Below are 12,488 nucleotides of genomic sequence, written 5' to 3' on the forward strand. Positions count from 1 at the left end.
GTCAATCAAGGACTGAGCGAGATGGGCCAGACACACCCTGGAACCCTCCCATGGTTCCTCCCTGGCTGGCCAACCTCCTGCATTCCTCCCCAACCCCCCGATCATGCACCAGTGGGGTCCCTCGGCCTGGCTTGTGCCCTCTCACAATCCAGGACCCTTCAGGGGATGTCGGAGAGCTAGTTTTGGCCCGATCCTGCAGGCCAGGTTGTGGGACCCCACTGGTGCACGAATTCATGCACCGGGCCTCTAGTTGCTATTATAGATGAAATACCTCAGGGTGCTCTTTGACCTCGTTGAGTGACAGCTCTGTCTGCCTTACATCCTAATTCATACTCAGCCTGAAATCTATCCACTGCTCTAGAGGTGCCAACAGCTTCTTGCTGAGGCTCGTCCATGGGTCTTTTGCCACCTCATTGGCTCTTAATATCTTTTTAACTCTTCTTCCATTAACCTGTGGAGGCAGATGTTTGTGTCCAGCTGGGTCTCTGACTTGTGCACTCTTATTCTTCACCCCAAATCATACTTTTAAGAATATCTGGAGACATTTCATTTTAAGATTCAGTAGTTTTAGATGGATGGGATGCTCATTTCTAAAGTTTTAAGTTTTTTTATTCAAATTGTGAGATTCCATCAAATAATCAACATGGAAACTTGGAGGAAGGTCATTCTAGCCTTGAGCACTCTGTCAGATTGGTGAGCAATTGATTTTTAAAGATTGTGGCTAAAACACAAACTGGAAGCACATGCAGATACTTGATGTTACTCAAGTCCTTGTAGGAAAAGAGGCTGGATCCATTGCTAATACATGTCAGGAGGAAAGGTCAATGTGCTGGCAGAAGCCAACATCAAACCTTGATCCAGTCTTTGCAGGGAGTAGCAGAATGTCCCTGGGGAAGGAGATCTGAGGCAATTGCACCCTCCACCTCCCCAGGACTCCTGGCGCCTGGTCCTCAGGGAAGAACGCCTCACTGTCTAGGAAACAGGAGATGTGGCTATTGGATAAGCTCCATTTTTTTCTTAATCATTATTCTGATATCCTGTGTCTGTACTCATTTCACTGTCCTTCCCAGTCTGGGAGACTGACTCATACAACCATGACATTTAGCTAGAAAGAATGTATGAAAATTTAGTCCTGCTACTTTGTTTGGAGAAATTATAACAATTCAATATTCAAATGAGCCAACTGACTTCCAATGAGCAGCAGAGGTGGGATTGGGACTCTTCTTTCTCTCTACAACTTCACTGTTTTTTGCTGGGTTATGAAGCCAGCAAGTCCAACCTAGTCTTAGTATAGGATGCTTTTTGCCCAAAATTTCCCCCAATTTTATCTTTTTTTAAAAAAATTCTTTATATTGCCAAAACCGGTTTGGCTCAGTGGATAGAGTGTCAGCCTGCGGACTGAAAGGTCCCAGGTTCGATTCCGGTCAAGGGCATGTAACTTGGTTGCGGGCACATCCCCAGTAGGAGGTGTGCAAGAGGCAACTGATCGATGTTTCTCTCTCATCGATGTTTCTGACTATCTATCCCTCTTCCTTCCTCTCTGTAAAAAATCAATAAAATATATTAAAAAAAAATTCTTTATTGTTTAAAGTATAACATATAGTATTACATATGTCTCCTTTTTTCCCATTTGACCTCTCCCTAGCCCCCCCATCCTCCCTCCCCCCACCCCGCCCCAGCACATGCCCTCCGCCCTCCTAGTGTCTGTGCCCATTGGTTATGCTTATATGCATGCATACAAGTCCTTTGGTTGATCTCTTAACCCGCACTCCCTCCCCTGCCTTCCCTCTGAAGTTGACGTTTTGTTTGATGCTTCTCTGTCTCTAGAACTCAATTTTATCTTTTTAAAATCTTCTCATATTGATTGTTTCTCTAGAGCTAAGATTTACTAAATAGTAACTAGACTGCTTCTTAGTCCCTAAAACAAATACTATGTATACAGCAGCCCTCTGGTTGATGCTTGATTAGTATATTGGTGTATTTTAACTTGCATAAACATCTTTTCAAGCAAGTAAGATTCTTGCAAAAAATAATATATTTTCACAAAGGAAAAGGAAATATTTTCTAAAATAGGAATGGCTCATAACTCCTTTGGAATGTCTTCTCTCATCCTCTAGACTTGCTTTTTAGAACTTTATCTGTATTGTTGCTTCATAGCATTTTCTGCACTGCAGTCAAATGACCGGTTAATTGAATTTAATGTAACTGAATCTTATGCATCACCTGGTACATGGTAAGTGTCCCCCAAATGCTTGCTGATCAGAATAAAATGAATGATTTAAATGAGAAAAATGGAAAGGTTCTTACATTTTTTCAATGGGTTTTATTTAATCTTAATGTTGAATTTCCTCTATTTCTAAAGCTGAATCAAAAAGAAAAAAATCTAGGTGTTATTTTCTCCATTTTTATCAAGAAAAAAATGCAATATAGAAAAGTTAATTACTTGGTACAATATTATCCCACTGATAAGTAGAGAATCTAGTATCTGAAGTCCATTAATGGCTAATGAAACCTCTAATGAAAATCCAGAAACTTACCAAGAAATTTTCAAAATATTTATTTGAAAAATAAAAATTACAAAATTAAGGGAAGTTAACAAAACAGTATAATTCCATAGCTGTCTTTACCCTTCTTAATATAAGGCCCCTGGGATTATTTTGTCTCTTATGTTTTCTTATATTCCATTACAAAGATGCACTGTCTATCTTCATGAATATAGCTTTATCACTTCCCCTAAATAATTTCATTCAGATAAATTCCTAGAGTAAAATTGCTATGTCAGTTCTCCTGTAAACAGTTGTAAAGCTGGCTGGAGAAATTTGAGAGTGAAGACTAATAAACCACTTAACTGAACTCTCTTAATTATGTACAAATGAAACAATATTTCCTACACTTAGAGAGTAGCTGACTAAAAGGAGATGTCCAGCTATTATATTAGCTTCTCTAGACTTCTCTCAATAGTGGAACCTTAAATAGAATGTCCACTATACCAATGCTCTTGATCTCTCACTAATCAGGATAGTCTTTCTTTCATATTAATTTGCTTTTTAATGATTGAATAGTATTTTGAGTGAAGTAGATACATTGCTCCTTTACTAGACACAAGCAATAGAAAGGTAATAGTTTTATAAGCAAATAACAAAATTGTATTATTGCACACGGAGGAAGTCTAGCTTAGTGGTTAAAATGTATACTCTGGAGCTACACCACCTTGGTTTGAATACTAGCTCCACCATTTGCCTACAATGTAAGATCTTAAGCAGGTTATTCAATCTTTCTGATATATATTTACATATATATGAATATATAGACAGTATATTTATATATGTATGTTTATAAGTATATATTTATAAATTAGTACTGCATATATATTTTATAAAGCAAATACATTAAGATGAATATGTTTACAATATACTTATGTACATATGTTTTCTCAATATGTAAAATATTAATTTATGTATACACACACACATACATACAAGATACATAATACTTTTTATACCTATGATCTAGCCAAGACCTTGAGAAACTGCTACCCTGACAATTGCCAGAGAGAAAACCTGTAATTTATTTATGGTTAACAACCCCATTCAGCAAGTTATCTCATTCAGTTATAGAGGAATCCATTTTGCGAGCCATTTATCTTAGCATATTGTTCCAGGAAAGTGCATTGCTCAAAACCAGTCTATGGATGATTTATTCAACTTTTCTTTTGTAATGTTCAAGATAAGTTTTTTAGTACACCTGCCTTAAAAATATTCATGTTAAACTTATCAACACACTATATATAAAGTTTTAAATTTATTTCATTTGGAATATATTCAGAATCATTTTTTAATAAAATCCTTATCTTTCCCAGCAATATTCCCTGGGCTTAGCTGCAATCATATGTGAAATAGGTTTCTCTACCAATTATTTCTCAATCAGCTCTTCAACTTTCATAACTGGAGGTCAAGCTGCCCCGGTGACCTGACTGGTAGAGCATATATTTTCTCTCTTTAGTGGGCAGACAGAATTTTTTCATTCTAAGAAGTAGGCAGAGAGATCAGTCTCAAAACTCATGTGTCTTAAAAGCTCATTAAGAAAATTATTCATCATGGATATGAGGCCTCTTTATTTCTACAAATCAGTGGTTCTCAATCTTCCCTGATTCCAAAGGGCCTTCTGATACAAGGATCAAACCCTGTCCTCAAAACAATACATCCGTGGCCATACATGACCGCCAATGTACACAATTTAAAACAGTCCCAGAACTCTTCTTTCAAAGTTTATCAACTCCATTTGGGTTCTTGAAACTGGTTACAAAGGTTTGCTCAAGGTACTCCAAAAATCTCTGAAACACACTGCGGTGCTGCTTACCTTACTAAGGCATTTGCCCCAATAGGTTTATTTTTACTGATTATTTTTTTATGATAACAACTGACTAAATTCCCATAATACTCCTGGCTTTAATTATCCTAAGCCTACTGCTTAGGATACTGTAATGAGTGTTTTGCTCATTACATCACACAGGATCCTGTTTAGTATAAACTTCAAATCGGAAATGACTGAGCTGCTCCTGGATAAAGGATTTGACTTTATTTTATGAGCACTTGAATGATCTATCTGTTCATATTCCTTCCTTTAACTTTACAATTAGAATATTAAGAGATGTATCTGTGGCCCTTTGCTGGTGAGAATTTAGCGTGTAGACTGTTTTTTTAAGCACTAACCTGATTGCTGGCTCCATTTCCTCTTGGCCATAACTTTATCATCTACTTCTTATTTATGATATCTTGGTTGGAAACCCTTTTATAAATACTAAGTAACAGGCAAAGAAGAAAGAAAGAAAAGATGGGATAAAGGATTACAAAGAAAGAAAAGGCTTTGGAGGGTTTTTTTTTTTTTGGTAGTTAAACTCCTTACATTCAATTTCTTTCAAAACAAACAATTAAGTATTTAACTCTAATTTACATTTTAAAGACTTTAAATGTGTAAAATACAACTGCTAATGGTAATAGAAATTGCTTTTTTTGTTAGTCCATGTGTTCCATTGTTGGTTGCAAAATCTCAATTGCCAAAACTTTTCATCTTTTTTAGCTACAAGACATTTTTACATTGTTTCTCTTGGAAACTTTCAAATATATAGAAGAGGAAAGAAAATGGTATTATGAACACTCATGAACCCATCACCTAGGTATTAAAACAGTTAATATTTTTCCATATTTGCTTCTTTCAGTTTCCCTCTGTTAAAGTATTTCAGAGTAAATAACAGACACAAAAGACACAAAGCCTCCTCTCTCTGTGCAATGTCAGTGTGAAAGGGCATAGAGAACAGATTTTGTGAGGTAGAAAACAGAGAAATCCACACACTAACTAACATACTCACAATGACTTAGGGGGAAAGCACGTGTTTGTAGGGGGCCAAACAAGTCTTTCCCTAGGGAAACCACTTTCACCAGATGATTAGATGGACTTTGGTTTTGCAGCGGTCACTTGGCGGATAATGCTACCATCTTCAGGATGTTCCCTGTCAGCCATTTCATACACATATGATGATGCTATTGCAAGTGTAGTCCCATCATTTCTGAAGGCAAGTGATGTGATGCTGGGGAGGTATTGAGGAAACTGGCACAGTTGCTTTTTTAAAAATAGATCCTAAATATTTACAAATCCATCAGAACCACCTGTGGCAAATGTATTGTGGCAAAATGGCATTGACTGGGTAAATCTGCTTATTTTCTTTTAGTCTTGAAGCCATACTTCTTTTTCTGTTCCTCTGGGCTTGGGTCCAAGCACTCAAATGCCACTTGGCCTTCAACAGAACCTACCTTACTTGTTTGGAAATGCTCATATGCAGCCATTCTGGAATTTTAGCTTTGACCCCAGAGCTGCTGCAAATAGCCCATGTTCCTTAAGTCCTGCATTAAAACTGCAGCCTGAGAGAAACGAAGATGGCAGCATAGGTAAACACCTAAACTGCTGCCTCGCACAATTTCAAAACTACAACTAAAAGACAAAACGAACACCATCCAGAACCACAGGAAGGCTGGCTGAGTGGAAATTCTACAACTAAAAGGAAAGAGAAAAGCACACTGAGACTCAGAGGAACTGTGGAAGGCAGAGGTACAGAGGTACACGTGCGGAGAGGGCTGGCAACTGAGTATGCAGCTAGCTTTCTCAATTGGGCTTTCTCAATCAGGAGGGAGATAAAAGCTCCTGACGGCTCTGAACTCCAGTTCCGGGCAAGACTCTGGGGACCCAGACTCATTTGGGGAGAAACTGGACTGTCTGGCAGCAGGCGAAACTCGAGGGTAGCTTTCTCTCAGAGGTGCTTGCAGCGATTCTGTGGGACACTGACCCAGGGGCCTCTTAGAGCAGGGCTGATGGGAAGCCATTGCTGTCTGCTCCGCCCTGAGACCCCGCCCCATCCAAGCTGAGCTCAGAGGCTTTTGCAAGTCTTGTCTTATAAGGGTGTCTCCAGCACAGAAGTTCTCCCATCATAGACACAGCTGATCCTCACAGACAACTTGCCTGGAGGTCAATTCCTCCCAGTGATACCAACAACAATCAAGATTTAACTACAAAAAGACTGTGCACACAGCCCACAAAGGGGTGCACCAAGAGTGTCCACTTCAGGTAACTGGGGAGGCTGAGCCACTGGGCTATATAGGACACCTAGCACACAGAGCCACTCTATCAACTCAGGGAAGCAGCCAAAATGCAGAGACAAAGAAACAGGTCACAAATGAAAGAAATGGAGGAAAGCAAACGACTGGATATAGAGTTCAAAACCATGGTTATAAGGTTTTTCAAGAATTTTCTAGAAAAGGCCGATAAATTTAGTGAGACCCTTGAGGATATGAAAAAGGACCAACTAGAAATTCAACATACACTGACTGAAATAAAAAAATAATATACAGAGATCCAACAGCAGACTTGAGGTTCGCAAGAATCAAGTCAAAGATTTGAAATACAAAGAAGTAAAAAACACCCAACCGGAAAAGAAAAAAAAATCCAAAAATATGAAATAGTGTAAGGAGCCTCTGGGACAATTTCAAGCGTACCAACATCCAAATTATGAGGGTGCCAGAAGAAGAGAGAGAGAAAGATACTGAAAACCTATTTGAAGAAATAATGACAGAAAACTTCCCCCACCTGGTGAAAGAAATAGACTTACAAGTCCAGGAAGCACACAGAACCCCAAACAAAAAGAATCCAAAGAGGACCACAACAAGACACATCATAATTAAAATGCCAAGAGCAAAAGACAAAGAGAGAATATTAAAAGCAGCAAGAGAAAAACAGTTAGTTACCTACAAGGGAGCACCCATACGATTGTCAGCTGATTTCTCAACAGAAACTATGCAGGCCAGATGGGAGTGGCAAGAAATATTCAAAGTGATGAATAGCAAGAATCTACAACCAAGATTACTCTACCCAGCAAAGCTATCATTCAGAATTGAAGGTCAGATAAAGAGCTTCACGGATAAGAAAAAGCTAAAGGAGTTCATCACCACCAAACCAGTATTATATGAAATGCTGAAAGGTATTCTGTAAGAAGAGGAAGAAGAAGAAAAAGGTAAAGATTAAAATTATGAACAACAAATACATATCTATCAAGTGAATCTAAAAATCAAGTGAATAAAAAATCTGATGAACAGAATAAACTGGTGAATATAATAGAATCAGGGGCATAGAAAGGGAGTGGACTGACAATTCTTGGGGGGAAATGGGTGTGGGGGTGTGGGAAGAGACTGGACAAAAATTGTACACCTATGGATGAGGACAGTGGGGGTGGGGGGTAAGGGCAGAGGGTTGGGTAGGAACCGGGTGGAAGGGAGCTATGGAAGGAAAAAAGAGGAACAATTGTAATAATCTGAACAATAAAGATTTATTTAAAAAAAACACTTAACATATAGACCTGTACACAGTTAGTGCTCAATAAATGTAAGCTATTAAAAATAAAATATAAAAATTAAAATAAATAAATAAAAATGCAGCCTGCCAGATGCTGAGAGGGTATGCTATACCTTTTCAGGCTGAGACAAGGTCCCTGTATTATAAGGAGTCTGGGAACCCACAATTTAGCTGTCTGATCCCAACTCCCAGTAACTGTCACATTCACTTCTGAACAGTATTCAGCACATCTGACAGGAGCACCATGGATTGCTGGGTACAGTAATCTTGGTTGTAGATTCTTGCTATTCATCACTTTGAATATTTCTTGCCACTCCCATCTGGCCTGCATAGTTTCTGTTGAGAAATCAGCTGATTTAAAAAGATTCTTTTTAAATTTTTTTTAAAAATATATTGTATTGATTTTTTACAGAGAGGAAAGGAGAGGTATAGAGAGTTAGAAACATCAATGAGAGAGAAACATCCATTCAGCTGCCACTTGCACACTCCCTGCTGGGGATGTGCCCGCAACCAAGGTACATGCCCTTGACCGGAATTGAACCTGGGACCCTTCAGTCCGCAGGCCGACTTTCTATCCAATGAGCCAAACCAGTTAGGGCTTTTTTAAATTTTTTAATTGAATATATTGGGGTGATATTGGTTAATAAATTTATAGGTTTCAAGTGTACAGCTCTATAGTACATCATCTTTATATTGTATTGTGTGTTCATCACTCAAAATTAAGTCTCCTTCCATCACCATTTATCCCCTCTTTATTCTCTTATACCTCCACCCACCCCTCCCCTTTCCCTCTGGTAATCACCATACTGTTGTCTGTGTCTATGAGTTTTTTTTCTTAATCTATTAACCATTTCCACCCAGCACCACATATTCTTGATCCATGTTCAATCATGTAGTTTATTTTTTTTAAAGAATATATTTTTATTGATTTGAGAGAGAGAGAAACATCAATGATGAGAGACAATCATTGATCAGCTGCCTCCTGCATGCCCCACACTGGGGATCAAACCTGCAATCCAAGCATATGGCTCAACTGGGAATTGAACCGTGACTTCCCGGTTCATAGATTGATGCACAACCACTGAGCCACACTGGCAGGGCCCAATCATGTATTTTCAATGGATGGTCTAATGCCCTGTTCCAGGCCTGTGTTCAGTTGTAGAATGAACCATTCAGGGCAGCATTGGTGTGCTGGTCCTTGAGCCACATGTGGTTGGCCTGGACACCATGGTGTTCATGGATGTGTCCCAGGAGAAGACCAACAGGAACTGGTGTTAGGGTTCAACTTCACTGAAGAGATCCACCCTCTGGTGGCTGGTTCATTTTTAACTCATTAGAACCACTCACCTTGGCCTCCCCTCAGAAGCAACTTGGCCACTCTGGCTGTCTCCTTGCTTGCCTCCGAAATTAGAATAGCTCACCTCTGCAGGTTTTAGTATGCATCTCTGAAAATAAACACCTGTTTTTACATAATCACAATGACATTTTTCACACCTAACAGAATTCATAATACTCTCATAGTTAATACCTAGTCTACCCTCAAATTTCCAGTGATCCCATCCCCCAAAAATATTTTTATTACTGTCAAATTTTCTTAACCTTAACATGTATGAAGTAAGCATTCTCAAAGTTCCTCTTTACCTCTATTTAGCCATTTTGTTTACCTCTGAATGCCAACATGCATAGGTATAGCTAAATGATTAGTAAAAATGAAGTGTTGGAATATATCATACCGTGATCCCATTCAGTAGCAAGAGTTAATCATAGACTATTTAAATCATTAATAAAAATTATCTTCCAGGAAAATTTCAGCTTTCAATATTTCTATAAAATAAAATGTTATTTATTATGAAATATACAAAGGTTCTATTAATAAGAATAATATGAATTGGTTTTTAATTATGGGCTCACTGTACCCAAAAGCTTACTTTTATACAATATTTATACCTTTTAAAGAAAGAAAAACTCTTCTGGTTCTTTCAACAATGATAAACATTGCTACATTTTTAGCATTTGATTACGTTCTCTGCCTCCCTTTTAGATAACTGGATTCTATGCTAATTTACACTGTTCTTTGTATAATTTTCTGTTCCTGTTGAACATAGTCATATTCTTTTATATGCTTTAGAAATATTAGAGATAAATTTCTTTTTAAAGATGTTCTTTCAGCAGCATTACCTCATAAGCATCGCCTAATTGTATAAAGCATCTGTAGATCAGGGATCTGGCAAATGTTGTTTTATTTTTAAAAACAAATTTCCAGTAAATCTAGTTTTCAGTTTACACTTATAAAGTCAAAATGTCAAGATGACTCAAAAACAGTACATTAAATTGCAAGTGAACTTTCCAGATTTGATTTGGTAAAGATAGCACAGGATTCAACGAGACTGTGTGTCTACGGTATGCCTGAACGAGCAATCAGAGATCATTCAGGAACATAACGTCAAAGGCCAGACCCACACCACTTTATGCAAATACCTTGAGGTGGAATTGGCCTAATAGAACAATTTTTTTTTTCTCAAAAATGTCAAAGCATGTGGGAAATGTTACTGAAGTGTCTCCTCTAATGAGAATTTCTGTGAGGAATACACTGTGGAAAAGCATGTACTTAGGGGTAAGGCAGAGGCCAAAAAAGTCACGACATGCAGAACCATGTCTCATTTCTATACCACTCAGGCGAATGGAAGTGTCTAAATAGAGACTGAAATTATGTCAAGCAACACATCTAATCTTGATGCTTATCACACATGAGCATCTCTCCACTCCAAGACCTTCCCGGAAGGGATTTGGATAATAAATTACACTTGTCCAGAAGAAACAGATTTAATGAAGTGGCAGATTTATTCTGGAGAGTTTGAATGATGAAAGCTTTGGAATATATGATCCAGATTTTTAAATTGAGATATAATGTGGTAGTTTTTTACCCATCAGTGGGTATTACGCTTTCTGTTTTCATGAGAGGTGCATGGTTGAGGAAGGGTAAGCCATTAAAATCAGTTAACTCCTTCTAAAGGATGGTCTTCACTCCTGCCTGTCATTTAAATCACAAGAAAAGTACAACCGGGAGAAATCAGTACTGTATTCTAGTGGAGAACTGATGCATTCTCATTCTAATTTTTAGGAACTATGCACTTTATACCAGTAGATGTTTATAGCATGATTATCTAAACACCAAGATATCAATAAGCAGAAGCCCTGCCGGAATGATGGAATAAGAACCTCTGGAAATTTTCTCCTTCATAAAGACAATGAGAACACTGGCAAAAAATGTCTCTAACATTTCCAGTCCTCTGGAAATTAACCGAGGATTTGTAACAACCCAGGGAGCATTTATTCAAGAAAAACAACAGAATCTTGATAAGGACAATGGGCCATGTGGCATTTTAACTTGCCTATTCTTAGTTTGTTCTTGGCAGCTCCGAGGTAGTTTGAAAGTCAGCAGCCCTGCAAACCCAGTGTCTGTGAAAACCAAAAGCCTGACAGTCACTGGAGAAGTCAAAATGAGTTTTGTTGAAACACACACACACACACACACACACACACACACACACACACACACCCCAGCTGGATAGTAATTAGAGTGGTAAAAACATAGTTTACTGAGGAAAACAATTAGAGTAGGGGAAAACAGACCTCAGTGTAGACACTGGTTCAATTCTCAATACAATAAGGAAAAGTGAGAATTGATAGCCAAAGACTCAAATAGAGTGAGGCTCAGTTGAGGGACAATGACTAGGAGGAAGCATCAGAGGTAAGGAGGATTCTTACCAAAGGCAGGCCAGGGAGCTCAGACGGCACCTGGGAAGACAGTGGAGGTTAAGGAACCTGATTAGATATCACGAGTTATCAGATAGTGCCTGACTGGTGTGGCTCAGCGGTTGAGCGTTGACCTATGAAGGGAGGTCATGGTTTAATTCCAGGTCAGGGCACATGCCTGGAATTAAACCTGTGGCCTCCATCCCCAGTGGAGGGCATGCAGGAGGCAGCCAGTCAATGATTCTCTCTCATCATTGATATTTATTTCTCTCTCTCCCTCTTCCTTCCTCTCTGAAATCAATAAAAATATGTAATTTAAAAAGAGTTATCAGATAGCAAGGATGGAGTATTATGGTTAAACTTAGCAGGATTTTTGCTAAAAGTGAACAATGCAGAGATAAACATGGAGGCTGAAAAGTTAGGGCCTATTTGAGAAAAGAATTCAGGGAAACTAGGGTGGTGTTTGGTCAAGGAGAGTCTTTGTCACTTTAGAGTTTCTCAAAAAGCCTTCATGCCCAAGGAATAGTCACTGTTTAACCTGACTGGCAGCTCCTGGAAGCCCCATTCACAGGATGTGTCCTCATATCACCTCAATCAGAGGTCACTCAGACCTAACCTCAACCCTACCCCTACCCCAGCCTTAACTTAACCCTATCTCTAACCCTAACCCTAACCCTAACCCTAACCCTAACCCTAACCCTAACACTAACACTAACCACTGTGTGGTCCGTTGTTTCAATTAGGGACAACTCTGAAGGGACATTCTAGCTCTCTCTATAGGATTGGCTGATGACTCTTTTGGATTGCCACTCATTTTAACCTCTTCTTCCCAA

This window comes from Plecotus auritus (assembly GCF_963455305.1).
Source record: "Plecotus auritus genome assembly, chromosome: 4".
In the NCBI taxonomy this organism is placed as follows: domain Eukaryota; kingdom Metazoa; phylum Chordata; class Mammalia; order Chiroptera; family Vespertilionidae; genus Plecotus; species Plecotus auritus.